Here is a 14,383-nt window from a genome sequence, read left to right on the forward strand (position 1 = left end):
TAGTTTTTTCGTTTGATGCTTATTTTCGTAAGATATTTGGCCCGGTCACTATCAATGGACCACCCTGTATAATGAGGCACAGTCTGATCTTGATAGGATTCCAAAGTGGGTTAAAGATGCTTCAAGTTGCTTTAAATGGTCAGAAATGTAAAATTATGCACTTGACAAAACGAAGAAAGTAGTGTCTTACGATTACAATATCAACAAGGCACAACTGATTTTGGTCTACTCATACAAATACCTGGGTGTAACAGTTTGCGGGGAACTTTCCTAGAGTATTGCTGAAGTGTGTGGGACCCGTAAACAGGACTAACAGAGGAGAGTGGACGTACTCAGAGGTGCTAGCAGTTTTATTTGACCCATGCGAGAGTGTCACGGAGATGCTGGAGAAACTGAAATGGCGGACACATGAAGAGACACCAAAACTTTCCCGAAAAAGCTTACTTGCAAAATTCCAGTCTCAAGTGAGGAATACAGGAATGTATTACAACCTCTTAGGAATCACTGACGTAAGGTTAGTAAGAATGTAATTAGTAGGAAACGGATTTCAGTCTCTGTATATTGCTTATGGATAAAAAACTGTAACTAAGACAGAAATTCCCGAAACAACACACTTTAGTCGTATACGCAATTCTATTTCACACAAAAATACATAGTTTTGTAATATTTTATGTAAATAAATATTTTAAATAATTTTGCTAAAAACACGTAATTTATCACTCTTCTTTGTTGTGACTTTTAAATTTAACATAAAATCTCGCGCGTTGTCATAATATGAGAAAGCAATTTAAATGAACTACATTCGTAAACGTATTGCGTAGTGAGCGACCTCCATCCGCGTGCTGCCTCGCTATCTAAAAGGGGAATCCCTTATTTATGATGTGGACAGCTGACGAATTGTACACAGTAGTCGCTGCCCTCCTCTTGTTTAAAGCACAGCGTTTATTCAGTACGGTATCTTAAATGAAGTGACTGGCCGAAATGAAGTCAAATGTTCGCTCTGTTTCGCAACAATATGTTCCACATCCCAGAGGATCTCCTCACTATGGATTAACTGGAGTGAAAAGTACGTCTAATGCAATGAATTTAGTGTTATCTTCTCAAGTGATAGAAAAATTCTATTTGGTCAAATGTGGAAAATCAGTGAATGCAGACCAGCGAATTCAAGTCCTGCAGCATTTAGCCGATAGTAAACAAAGGGTGGCCACTTCACGTACAACTTCTAGACAAGTTCTTTTAGATGAAGCAGCTTCCTCTTCACATATCCTAGTTTCAAAAAGTTCCGAATATTATGCAAAATTATGCAATACTTTTCTTTTGTGTGATATTCCTTTATATAAATTGAGGAATTCAGCGCTCAGAAATTTTCTTAAGTAATACATAAATTTTGAAACACCAGAAGAAACAACGTTAAGCAATGTAAGTGCGTGCCAGTTACGTTTCACAATATGTATAAATGACCTAGTAGATAGTGTCGGAAGTTCCATGCGGCTTTTCGCGGATGATGCTGTAGTATACAGAGAAGTTGCAGCATTAGAAAACTGTAGCGAAATGCAGGAAGATCTGCAGCGGATAGGCACTTGGTGCAGGGAGTGGCAACTGTCCCTTAACATAGACAAATGTAATGTATTACGAATACATAGAAAGAAGGATCCTTTATTGTATGATTATATGATAGCGGAACAAACTCTGGTAGCAGTTACTTCTGTAAAATATCTGGGAGTATGCGTGCGGAACGATTTGAAGTGGAATGATCATATAAAATTAATTGTTGGTAAGGCGGGTACCAGGTTGAGATTCATTGGGAGAGTCCTTAGAAAATGTAGTCCATCAACAAAGGAGGTGGCTTACAAAACACTCGTTCGACCTATACTTGAGTATTGCTCATCAGTGTGGGATCCGTACCAGATCGGTTTGACGGAGGAGATAGAGAAGATCCAAAGAAGAGCGGCGCGTTTCGTCACAGGGTTATTTGGTAACCGTGATAGCGTTACGGAGATGTTTAATAAACTCAAGTGGCAGACTCTGCAAGAGAGGCGCTCTGCATCGCGGTGTAGATTGCTCGCCAGGTTTCGAGAGGGTGCGTTTCTGGATGAGGTATCGAATATATTGCTTCCCCCTACTTATACCTCCCGAGGAGATTACGAATGTAAAATCAGACAGATTAGAGCGCGCACGGAGGCTTTCAGACAGTCGTTCTTCCCGCGAACCATACGCGACTGGAACAGGAAAGGGAAGTAATGACAGTGGCACGTAAAGTGCCCTCCGCCACACACCGTTGGGTGACTTGCGGAGTGTAAATGTAGATGTAGATGTAAAAGCTAAGAAAGATCAGAGAAAAATGTGAGAAAGAGGTAAACATTGACGAATGACAGACTCTAGCGGTAGGAAAAAGGAAATGTTGTAGGTGTGCTGGAAAATCATAAAATAGTTTCCAAGCGATGTGTTCTGTTAGCGTGTGTGGAACTATCAGTATCGAGTCATGTAACAGTGGTTCGCTTATTCAGTGCATCTCTGCAATTATGGGTGAACGGCGAAGAATTTCGTAATGGTTTCCTCTTAGTTACGGATGATTCTCCGTAAATGAAGAGGCAGCCAAAGACCTTTCTGTAAGCTTCCCACAAGTACTATACACTGGTGCCCAAAATTGAAGCAACGAACAGCTATTTCCCCGTCCTGTGTCTAATTATCGACATAATCATACAAACTGTCAACCAGATGTCCGAACAATCGTTTTCTGCACGATGGCATTCCCGTCAGCGGACAACAAGGCCAGCGATGACGTCAGGCCACCTATGAAACGAGGTAGTGTTTCTGGGTAGCCCCAAATCCACAATCGCTGTGTACACAGCCACAGACGAGATAGTATGGCACAGACAAGATGCCTACCAGACTCTCCGCGGTGGAGGCCCATATACACTACTGTCCATTAAAACTGCTACATCACGAAGATGACTTGCTACAGACGCGAAATTTAACCGACAGGAAGAAGATGCTCTGATACGCTAATGATTAGTTTTTCAGAGCATTCACATAACGTTGGCGCCGGTGGCGACACCTACAACGTGCTGACATGAGGAAAGTTTCCAACCGATTTCTCACACACAAACACCAGTTGACCGGCGTTGCCTGCTGAAACGTTGTTGTGATGCCACGTGTAAGGAGGAGAACTGCGTACCATCACGTTTCCGACTTTGATAAAGGTCGGATTGTAGCCTATCGCGATTGCGGACTATCGTATCGCGACATTGCTGCTCGCGTTGGTCGAGATTCAATGACTGTTAGCAGAATATGGAATCGGTGGGTTCAGGAGGGTAATACGGAACACCGTGCTGGATCCCAACGGCCTCGTACCACTAGCAGTCGAGATGACAGGCATCTTATCCGCATGGCTGTAACGCATCGTGCAGCCACGTCTCGATCCCTGAGTCAACAGATGGGGACGTTTGCAAAATAACAACCATCTGCACGAACGGTTCGACGACGCTTGCAGCAGCATGGACTATCAGCTCGGAGACGATGGCTGCAGTTATCCTTGACGCTGCATTACAGACAGGAGCGCCTGCGATGGTGTACTCAACGACGAACCTGGGTGCACGAAAGGCAAAACGTCATTTTTTCGGATGAATCCAGACTCTGTTTACAGCATCATGATGGTCGTATCCGTGTTTGGTGACGTCGCGGTGAACGCACATTGGAAGCGTGTATTCGTCATCGCCATACTGGCGTATCACCCGGCGTGATGCTATGGGGTGCCATTGGTTACACGTCTCGGTCACCTCTTGTTCGCATTGACGACACTTTGAACAGTGGACGTTACATTTCAGTTGTGTTACGACCCGTGGCTCTACCCTTCATTCGATCCCTGCGAAATCCTACATTTCAGCAGGATAATGCACGACAGTATGTTGCAGGTCCTGTACGGGCCTTTCTGGATACAGAAAATGTTCGACTGCTACCCTGGCCGGCACATCCTCCAGATCTCTCACCTATTGAAAACGTTGAAAGGTGGCTACACTGAGTCACAGCGCCAGAGATTCCGCCAAAGAGTATTATTCAGCCGCCTCCACTGGCAGTGCTTGTTGAGATGTGGTAGTGGAGAGTGCTTGTCGAGAAGTCGTCGTGAAGAGAGCTTATTAAGAAGTGGGCAGTAGGAGTTCTGATGTAGCCGTGACTAGTTGTGAGCATGTTGTATGCAGTTGTTCTGATGGGCTAGACAGCCGATGCTGTTCGATTGCGGATGTTGTAATGATCAGAATGTATGTTTCGTCAATATATATGAAGGTAAAGAAATTTTTTTTATTTTTTCATTCCAAATGTCCTAACTAACAATGTCTCTTGGTCACAGGTTCAGTCAACAAAGCATCTGGCTTGTGTTCATGTATTAGAGTGTAATTCTGGTTTTTATGTGCAATTATAGTATTTTTGGCTTTTTTTAATTACTTCAGTGTAAATGGTGCTTAAAATACCTTGTCTTATTGAGGAAGAACCGTGCCAGATGTGTACGTTGAATCACACTTCCACACACAGAACAGTTACATTTGTGTTTTGTTGTTTCGTAGGTTTTATAGTTGCTGGGGACTTAATTAATTGTGTTAACGGAAGTTTTCTTTCATTCTTTGTTGTTATTCTATGCAGTCAGATTGCGTACTAATACCAGTCAGGGCCAACCGCTTACGAGACTTCGTAGCCGGACATACAGCTACTAAAAAACTAAAAATATTTGCATTGTATTTAATTAAGCCCCCATGCACGTGGCGACCGCTGCTTCGGATCGTCCCTTGGAATCTTCTGATAGTAAAAATAGCAGACAGTAGTACTGCTGAAGTGTAGTTTAGTAATTGTAGTTTATATTGCATGTGTAGATTTGGTAATTGAGCATTTGTAGTTGTCTTGTCATTCTTCTAATGGTATTTTTGCAGAATTTAATTTTTGATGTCTTGTACACGGGTTTGACAATTTTGTGCAATTATGAAGATTTCAATTGTTCGTTAATCGCGTTTGTCGGAAAGCTTTTCGTGTGAATGGTATTGTTGGAGATAAAGTGTCATTGTGTGTAATTTTCGTATAGGGACGAGTTTTGTATATTTTGTAAATGATTGCGCGATCGATGAAAAAGGCAAAAATGATGGATAGTCAGAATGACAAAATTGTTGACATGGCGAACTCGCCATCACAGGACAACAGCATGATGAATAATGAAGTTGAAAACAATTTAATGAGTCTGGAAAATAGGCCGGAACCAGTTCAAAATTTTTCACAATCAAAAAATTTTCAGAATACGAGATTAACGACAGAAGATTCTGGAATAGTATCGAACACAGATAGCCTTACAGCTTTGACGGAAGAAGTTGGTTTTGCGGGAAATGTTAGGGGTGAAAGGAATTTCGAACCAGTTAATATGGAGCAGTTGATGAGTGCAATATTTAATTTGGGATCTGAAGTAAAAATAGTGGGATCACAGTTACGATCTGAAATTAAAACTGATATGGGAACAATGAAAGCACGGTTAGACTCACTGGGGTCACAAATAGGAACAATTAAAACTGATATGGGAACAATGGAAACACGGTTAAGCTCACTGGGATCACAGTTAGGATCTGAATTAAAAACGGTGGCAACACGGTTAGACTCACAAATAGGAACAATTAAAACAGAGATGGAAACAATGGAAACACGGTTAGACTCACAAATAGGGACATGTTTCAAAAACATGAAAGATGAATTAAAGAAAGAAATTAGAGAAGAAGTACAACCGATTTTGAATGCTCACAATAATAGGTTAATTTCAATAGAAATCAGACAAAAGGAACAGGATAGAGAACAGGAAGAAAGAGATCGCGCAATAGTACAAAAATTTTCAGAGTTAAATTTACAACGTGAACACGATAAGGAAGAAATACTTGAAAGAATCAAGGAATCCGTACCAAATGACAGAATAAATAACCTAACACAACAGTATGAACAGTTAACTACTAAATGTGTCAATACTGAAACCCGAGCCGCGACACTTACGGAAGACGTAAATAAACAGAAAGAACAAATAGGTGACTTATCGGAAAGAGTTGAGGAGATTGCAGATAAATTGACAAGTCTTAGTTTAAATGGGGACAGAGATTCAGATGATACAGCTCCATTGCCATTTTCAGAAACCGAAGAGTACCAGAACATAAATAAGCACGTTGAAAATCAGGGAAAATTTAATGATCGCGTTAAAAGGTAATTTGAGGCATTACGAAAGCAAGTCAAACATATTGAAGGTGAAATCGTAGGAAAAGACAGCAGAAGAAATTTAGAATCACAGATAGCAGAGGGGTTTAAAGAAAGTAATTTATTTCATTTACGAGATGCAACAAGAGAGCGCCAGGCGCGCGAACTTGACAATAATCGACATTGGGATAGGGACAGACACGGTAGGTCTTTGTCGCCACGAGGCGAAAACTTTGACTATAAACACTTCTTAACTGTTCAGAAATTTAAGATCTTTCGCAATTCTAAGAACGACATACATCCATGTTCATGGTTAGATCAATTTATGTACGCACTTCCACCAAATTGGCCACTAAGTCACAAACTGGAATTTATGTGTGGATATTTAGAAAACGAACCGGCGACGTGCATGCGTGCACTTATTAGAGATTGTAGTAATCTAAATGATTTTTATCATGCATTTCTGTCGGCATATTGGTCCGAAAACACACAAGACAGAGTCAAACATAGTCTTATTATGCAGCGTAATTTTAAACAGTCTGAGTTTCGCACGCCAGCAGAATACTTTGAAGACATGATTCGAAAGAATCAATTCCTTTCCAACCCTTATAGCCCGACTGAATTAGTTCGCATTTGTTTAACTAAGCTGCCACAATCGATAAGACAAATTGCTTTAGCCGGAAGATGTAAAGACGACATTGAGACTTTTAAGACTTTGCTACAAGAACTTGAGTATGACAAGGACGACGGGACTTCTTGTAATTTTTTCAGTAACGGTAATCACAGTAGATTTTCAGAGAGAAGGGATAATGATCGGAATGGACGTTATATGGGTAATTTTGAGAATGACAGACGAAACAGACAGGACAATAGATACCAGCCTTATGACAATAAGAGACGGTCTAACAGAAATTACACAGACAATTATAATAACGGAAATTCCTACCGGAATGATCAATAGTCCTCAGGGGATTCACTACACTAAGTGAATATGTGCCGTAGCGTGCACAGGGCCCCGAGCTGTAGTGGTGCTACTTCCCTTTTAGTTTTCTGCACCGCTGCCTACTCTTCTAATATTCTTTGTATCTATCAAAACAATTCTTCAACTACCAATCTATCTAGAGAGTCGGTAAAGAATAACTGGATATGACTATTTTACCCAAAAGTGATTTCGGAAATTACCGTTTGGACTTACTGTATCTTCAGCAGCATTCATTCGTAGTTTAAACGAAATTTTACCTGTTTATCTTCGTGACAATATTACTTCTTATGTTGACGATATTCTTATTGCTAAACGTTCTTGGAGTCAGCATAACAAAATTTTAGATTCATTATTACGTATTTTTGCAAGAGTTGGCATTACAGTGAACTTGGAAAAATCTGAATTTGGTCGTTCTCAGGTGAAATTTCTTGGTCACATTATTTCTAGAGAAGGTATTCTTCCTGATCCAGAGAAACTAGACGCTGTTCGTAATTATGCTGTTCCTACTACTAAACGTGATGTTCGTAGTTTCCTTGGTGTCTGTAATTTTCTTAGACGCTTTGTTAGATTGGACAATGTGGCCACACCTCGTTTATGTGAACTATCTGGAAAGAATTCTAATTGGTGTTGGGATGAGGAAGCTCAATCAGAATTTGAACAACTTTGTGATGCTTTAGTTGCTGCTCCACTTCTTTCACATCCGGATTTATCTAAAGATTTTTGTTTGACGACGGACTCATCATACAAAGGCCTAGGTGCACACTTATTTCAAGAGATAGAAGATAACGGCGTTGTAGTGCAGAAAACTATTGCCGATCTGTTCTTTCCAAATGCAAATTATATCAAAAAGCTAAGCCGCCAACTATTTCTCACAGAGCACCGTTGTTTCCTATCATTCCAGCGAAATTAAAGGACATGGCTGCAGTCGATATGTTCGGTCCAGTGGTTCGTTCTACTAATGGTTTTGCGTACATTTTAGTAGCAGTGGAATTGACATCAAAATATGTCTGTCTCGTTCAGTATCTAATGCTTTCATCAAACATTTTCTTAAAGAAGTGGGTCATGTTGATAAGGTTATATCAGATAATGGATCACAGTTTCCCTCTAAAATTTGGCTTTGTACTCTACGGCGTCGTAAAATTAAACCAATTTTCATTTCACTGTTTCACCCACAATCTAACGCTTCAGAGAGATGGATGAAGGAAATCAATAAATTGTGTCGACTTTATTGTCATCAGAATCACAGAACTTGGGATCAGTATCTTCATATTTTTCAAAACATTCTGAATGAACTCCCTAATGATTCAACTTCTTTACCGCCTATATTAATATTAAAAAATAAAGCACCGACAAATCGCATTTCTGAAATCGTTCCTTTTCCGCCTACACGGAAACTGCGGCATTCTGAAGTTGTCAATCTGGCTCTGCAAAATATTGCATCTGCGGCTGCTAGAAGAGAGAAATCAGCTAAACATCCTGGTCGTTTAAAAACCTTGTCAGTTGGTCAAAAGGTGTTAATTAAGTCTCATCGTTTGTCTCACAAAGGAAAAGGCTTGTGTCGCAATTTTTTTCTGCTTTATAACGGTCCATATAGAATTCGCAAAATTATTCATGAAAACACTTTCGAAGTAGAAACTCTTAAATCTCGGCGCTCTAAGGGAAGACATCATATATCGAACGTTAAAATTTTTGTGGAATGACATACTTTCGAGAGACCAACAGTTATACGTAAACATGCAGAGAATACAGGATACCGCGCCGTGTTCCGGCGGCGGCACATACTCAAAGCAACAGTCAAGTCTCCGCGCCGCACAAGGCAGTCGTTGACCGCAAACAATTACTTCCTACGTCACGCGTACCTACAGCTGATCGAGCGCTCAGTGCGAATGCACTGGCAGCCGTAAACAAATACACAGTGTAATTTCTCCGAATAAATTCAGTATAAAGCTATAGTGACTTGATAAATTGTGTTATTAACGATCAGTATTTTTCAGGATACGGTTGTATAAAATATTTAAGAACTTCAGGTAAATTCTGTGTGTGTCCGACGTTAAGAGGACTTGCTATCGAGAAATTTTCAGGAACAATGTAATTTCGAAGAAGAAACTAATGAACTAAAAAGGTAACTATTAATTGAGTTTATTTTTCAGGTAACATATTTCCCCTTAGGTACGTACTTTAGACATAATTTGCTGCTCGCGATTACGTGATTCATACTTCGTGTTAACTGATATTGACAATGATTGATTAATCAACAGGGTTGTTGATTATGTATATTATGCATCGCTTGGCTGCACTGCTTTTTCACTGATGTCACATTTTTTTATTACGTGTCTGCTGTGCTTATTTATTTAAATTATAATTGTCACCAGATTAGTTGTGCTGATATGGTTATGTATGTAAGTTATACTTTGTGATTTATCTGCTTGCGCCTTCGTGTTTACTTATTAAGATTACATATGAACATTTATTTGCTTATGCCAATATGATGCTAATTACCTTTTTATTATGTAAGATACATATTTGCTACTTTGCGTATGGATTGCATATTTATACATTTCTGTTTGTTGTCATAACTACTCTTTAATTTGGTATATAGAAATGCTGATATACTGTGTACGAACATGGAGTTTAGGCCACAGTATGGTGTTAATTATAGATTGTTCGCTTGGCAGAGCCTCTTTGTAGGAATTGTGCTGCATCCACACTTGTTGGCATTCTGTTGTCCACTGGTATATTTACTCGCTATTGCATGTTTTGCTTACGCTCAGTGCTTTATATTTTAAGATAAGAAAATGAACTGCTACAATTCTACGAACGACATTGGTACAAGAAACTTCATTGAAGTCACATGAGCTGGAGGTTTTATGGAAGCTGTATAAATTTACGCTAATAGGAAGGAAGCTAACGATATGACATACCAACACTAGGTTTAGACCATTGACAGTTATTACACTGCATTCTTCGTGAGCAATTGAAATAGTGACACTTGACACAAGAAATACTCCACATGTTCGCTTCTGTTTTGCCATGATTCTTGAAGTGGTGTACACACTGTGAAATATTACGATTTATTCATTCAAAGTCTTATGTGATCTTTCATACTACGTACTCGCACCTACTTACTGAAAGTGATTCAAACTGAAGGCTGTTAGAGGTCATGTATGCATTTCTTTTATTTTATGATGGACAAGGTAACCAAAATGTATTTTATAATTCATAATGAGTGGAAGATTTGGCTCAGGTGGACTACACAGAGGTTGTGTATGGACATTGTGTCTTCGGATTGCATGGGATGATGAATTGAAGTTTGCACTAGGATTTTATCTGTACTTGTTCGAGGAGACCGACTAGAGGAAAGAGTTGTTATAGAAGGGAAATGATATTGGTAATAAGGTTTATGTGTATCGACATAAGAGATATTATTGAAGTATTAAGATTATGTGATGCTGATGATTATTGGAGTTTTGGTGGATAAGAGGTAAAGTAAGTGACGAGCATTTTTTTATTTTTTTTTTGTTGGTTTGTATGGAACAAGGAGGATGAAGGTAGCAGACTAGAACACTCAAGTGGAAAGAAGATTGTCTACACACACAATTTGTTAAATCAATTAGCAGTATATACTTTTTTTGGAGAGAGGAAGCATTTGCATATTTTGGCACACTGACAGTTGTTCAGCAACCATACATTTTGATTTGGCTTGGCAAACATTGGTCTTGACATGATGACTCTGTCGTTGACTAACTATTATTGACTGTTATACATTGCTGCCACTACTACTTGATACACAAGTTGAACATAAAATTTTGGACAGAATTGCATTTACACAGTTAACACTATTCAATGTGGATGAAAGATGAGTGAGTGTGTTTTGTGTGTTTTCCTTTCCTAATCCCAAATAATTGGTACCGACCTATCTCCTAAATATTATTTTACTTGTTTGTTGTGGCTTGCACTGACACCCATAAATATTATAGGTTTACTGATATTTGTGTATTTGTAATATTTAATATGACAATTATCTGATATCATTTGTGTGTTTATTATAATTTTTATGTTTAGTGTAAGAACATTGATAATAATTTTGTAAAAGCAATTGTGTGTGCCTTCAAACTGTGGTTCGTGCTTGCACCTATTCAACATTGCTGGGTGCCACTTGGAAATGTTTAATTTCTGCTGATAAACTCTGATGAACTGTCTAATTACTGATAGTGAATATTATGGACTGTTACCTGCACTTATTCAACATTGCTGGGTGCCACTTGGAAATGTTTAATTTCTGCTAATGAACTCTGATGAACTGTTTGATTAGTGATAGTGAATATTATGGACTGTTACCTGCACTTGTTCAAATTACTGGGTGCCACTGATGGACTGCTTCTACTGAAATGATGTCACTTGTTGGTGTCTGCACCTGCTCAACATTACTAGGTGCCACTGATGGACTGCTTCTACTGAGATAATGTCACTTGTTGGTGTCTGCACCTGTTCAACAATGCTGGGTGCCACTGATGGACTGCTTCTACTGAAATGATGTCACTTGTTGGTGTCTGCACCTGCTCAACAATGCTGGGTGCCACTGATCGACTGCTTCTGCTGAAATGATGTCACTTGTTGGTGTCTGCACCTGTTCAACATTACTGGGTGCCACTAATGGACTGCTTCTACTGAGATAATGTCACTTGTTGGTTTCTGCGCCAGCTCGCCATTTTTGGGTGCCACTGTTGAATCTGTTTAAATACTGCTGATGAAATGTTATGAGACTGCTATTTGCACCTGTTGATCATTGCTGGGTGCTACTATTGGAACTGTCAGCTACTCTGAGGACTTCTACTTGTTTATTGAACTATTGAAAGGATTTTTATGTGAATATTTGTATAAAATGATTTTTTGTGTGTTTACTGTTTATGAGATGTTATGAGACTCTTGCCTGCACCTATTCGTCATTGCTGACGCTATTGATTGAATTGTTTAACCACATGATACTTGTGTAAACTATTATGTAAAATGATGTGTATGCAAGCATTTGTATTCCTTACTGTATTTTATATATTAGGTTATTGAAGGGTCAGTGCAAAGCCAAAATTTATTTAGTTTTGTGATATTTACTTATTGATATTACTTTTTAATTTTTGTCTGTATTTCTTGGACGAATTTAGTGGTATTTTCACCACCAATGCTGGCAAAAATACCATCAAATTCTAGCCCGTGGAGGAGGGGCATATGAAAGGTGGCTACACTGAGTCACAGCGCCAGAGATTGCGCCAAAGAGTATTATTCAGCCGCCTCCACCGGCAGTGCTTGTTGAGATGTGGTAGTGGAGAGTGCTTGTCGAGAAGTCGTCGTGAAGAGAGCTTATTGAGAAGTGGGCAGTAGGAGTTCTGATGTAGCCGTGACTAGTTGTGAGCATGTTGTATGCAGTTGTTCTGATGGGCTAGACAGCCGATGCTGTTCGATTGCGGATGTTGTAATGATCAGAGTGTATGTTTCGTCAATATATATGAAGGTAAAGAAAATTTTTTTATTATTTCATTTCAAATGTCCTAACTAACAATGTCTCTTGGTCACAGGTTCAGTCAACAAAGCATCTGGCTTGTGTTCATGTATTAGAGTGTAATTCTGGTTTTTATGTGCAATTATAGTATTTTTGGCTTTTTTTAATTACTTCAGTGTAAATGGTGCTTAAAATACCTTGTCTTATTGAGGAAGAACCGTGCCAGATGTGTACGTTGAATCACACTTCGACACACAGAACAGTTACATTTGTGTTTTGTTGTTTCGTAGGTTTTATAGTTGCTGGGGACTTAATTAATTGTGTTAACGGAAGTTTTCTTTCATTCTTTGTTGTTATTCTATGCAGTCAGATTGCGTACTAATACCAGTCAGGGCCAACCGGTTACGAGACTGCGTAACCGGTCAGACAGCTACTAAAATCAAAATTATTTACATAATATTTAATTAAGCCCCCATGCAACGTCTGGTCAATGGTGGCCGAGCAACTGGCTCGTCGTAATACGCCAGTCACTACTCTTGATGAACTGTGGTATCGTGTTGAAGCTGTATGAGCAGGTGTACCTGTACACGCCATCCAAGCTCTGTTTGACTCAATGCCCAGGCGTATGAAGGCCGTTATTACGCCCAGAAGTGGTTGTTCTGGGTACTGATTTCTCAGGATCTATGCACCCAAATTGCGTGAAAATGTAATCACATGTCAGTTCTAGTATAATACACTCCTGGAAATGGAAAAAAGAACACATTGACACCAGTGTGTCAGACCCACCATACTTGCTCCGGACACTGCGAGAGGGCTGTACAAGCAATGATCACACGCACGGCACAGCGGACACACCAGGAACCGCGGTGTTGGCCGTCGAATGGCGCTAGCTGCGCAGCATTTTTGCACCGCCGCCGTCAGTGTCAGCCAGTTTGCCGTGGCATACGGAGCTCCATCGCAGTCTTTAACACTGGTAGCATGCCGCGACAGCGTGGACGTGAACCGTATGTGCAGTTGACGGACTTTGAGCGAGGGCGTATAGTGGGCATGCGGGAGGCCGGGTGGACGTACCGCCGAATTGCTCAACACGTGGGGCGTGAGGTCTCCACAGTACATCGATGTTGTCGCCAGTGGTCGGCGGAAGGTGCACGTGCCCGTCGACCTGGGACCGGACCGCAGCGACGCACGGATGCACGCCAAGACCGTAGGATCCTACGCAGTGCCGTAGGGGACCGCACCGCCACTTCCCAGCAAATTAGGGACACTGTTGCTCCTGGGGTATCGGCGAGGACCATTCGCAACCGTCTCCATGAAGCTGGGCTACGGTTCCGCACACCGTTAGGCCGTCTTCCGCTCACGTCCCAACATCGTGCAGCCCGCCTCCAGTGGTGTCGCGACAGGCGTGAATGGAGGGACTAATGGAGAAGTGTCGTCTTCAGCGATGAGAGTCGCTTCTGCCTTGGTGCCAATGATGGTCGTATGCGTGTTTGGCGCCGTGCAGGTGAGCGCCACAATCAGGACAGCATACGACCGAGGCACACAGGGCCAACACCGGGCATCATGGTGTGGGGAGCGATCTCCTACACTGGCCGTACACCACTGGTGATCGTCGAGGGGACACTGAATAGTGCACGGTACATCCAAACCGTCATCGAACCCATCGTTCTACCATTCCTAGACCGGCAAGGGAACTTGCT

This window comes from Schistocerca serialis, chromosome 7, assembly GCF_023864345.2.
Source record: "Schistocerca serialis cubense isolate TAMUIC-IGC-003099 chromosome 7, iqSchSeri2.2, whole genome shotgun sequence".
NCBI lineage: Eukaryota > Metazoa > Arthropoda > Insecta > Orthoptera > Acrididae > Schistocerca > Schistocerca serialis.